The sequence below is a fragment of the Olea europaea genome, unplaced genomic scaffold (assembly GCF_002742605.1).
Source record: "Olea europaea var. sylvestris unplaced genomic scaffold, O_europaea_v1 scaffold2771, whole genome shotgun sequence".
NCBI lineage: Eukaryota > Viridiplantae > Streptophyta > Magnoliopsida > Lamiales > Oleaceae > Olea > Olea europaea.
The window spans coordinates 1-1,393 of record NW_019246168.1 but is presented as its reverse complement, the minus strand read 5'-3'; the positions used below and the strand labels follow the sequence as shown (position 1 = coordinate 1,393).

Genomic DNA, 1,393 nt, shown 5'->3' with positions numbered 1-1,393 from the left:
TCAAGAGAAGCCTTCTGAGCTTGAAGTTTTTCTTTACGAAGCTTCAGTGTCTGGACATTATCTAAAGCAAACTCCACAATCAGGCGATGCTCAGAACCAAAAGTATCTGCAAATCATTGAATCAGCACATCCTATTAAATTGAATAATTGCATCGACAAAACACAGTACAAAATTCTTGGCTTTTGTACCAAAGGAATATTATGAAAGTAAACCTTACACCAGGATTTACTTTTGGAGCAGCAAATGCATGCAGTTTCTGACAAGAGAGAACGTTCAGTATATTTGGAGAAGAATACCTGGATTATTGTTAAGAACTCTCTGGGCCACAAGTGCATGTTGATGCTCCGTGAACTCTATGAAGGCTACTCCACGTGGACGACTTTTTTCGCCCTTTCTTATCCTTCAATAATTTCAACTGCGCATGCATCATAATGTTTCAGAAAATATAGAAATGTCAACGGAAAATATATATATCCGTTAGAAAAGCATATCTGACCTGCCGAGTTGTGGGTTTTTGCTCTGTAGCTCGAGAAGTAACTGCATCTATACAAAGTTTCTTGAGACTTTTTTCTTTCATTGACTTTGGCACATTGTATATGATCAGTCTCGTCTTTGAGAGACTGAAGTTTAGTCATCTTTTCATTGTGCAACCTGTGGAATAGTTTGACAGAATAATCATGCAAGAATTCAAAAAACATCAACAACCATCATCATAATATTGAAGCGCACACGATGTATAGAAGTAGGCAACATCAACCGCAATAATCATGAAAATCTCTTAATACCATATTAGTTTTCAAGAAGGTTCTGCATATTGATTCAGTTCTCAAACTTGCATGTTTTTAATGGTTTGCAATCTGTAATTCCAGAAACTCAGACTCTATTCACCAACAAAGTAGGGAACCTTCCAATGATTCCAGGTGAAAGAATCAAAGTGGCACTATCAATCAAAATGGTTGTGCCTCCAGAATGTGGCACCATTTATTGTGTTCACATTTCAAAAATTGTGAGCACAAGTTTTGTAACAAACCCCAGTGGATCCACAACAATCCCACCAGAGGCAGAGCAAGGATTTTGGTTCAGCGGGGCAAGAATTAATACCCAAAAAAAAAAAAAAAAAGGAAGAAGAACAGATCATTACTTCTGCAGTAGCAATAAGAAAAGCTCTTTTTTGAAGTTGCCTTTTCTTGCTAGTTTGCAGCAAGATTGGCACTGCTGTAAGTTGGACAGATTTAGCACAGATATTCAAGCCTGATGCTTATATTATTGGTTGAGCTGTATTTAGCTCAGTGATAGTGACATCATGAAAAAGAAGGGACACAAGAATAAATACAGAAAGAGCGAAGGAAGGAAGCTAGCTTTAACTTGGATGAATGGAACACATGCACTTTA

The 1,393-nt window shown here is 37.3% G+C and overlaps 1 long non-coding RNA gene across 1 annotated transcript; it reads right to left on the bottom strand.

The window, feature by feature from the left end:
- On the bottom strand, window positions 1–1,386 carry LOC111383832. The gene is made up of 3 exons (XR_002700809.1): window positions 498–1,386; window positions 298–416; window positions 1–106 (listed from the first exon to the last, which is right to left on the bottom strand). It is a non-coding gene; the product is annotated as an uncharacterized LOC111383832 (long non-coding RNA).
- Between the last annotated feature and the right edge of the window lie 7 nt (window positions 1,387–1,393).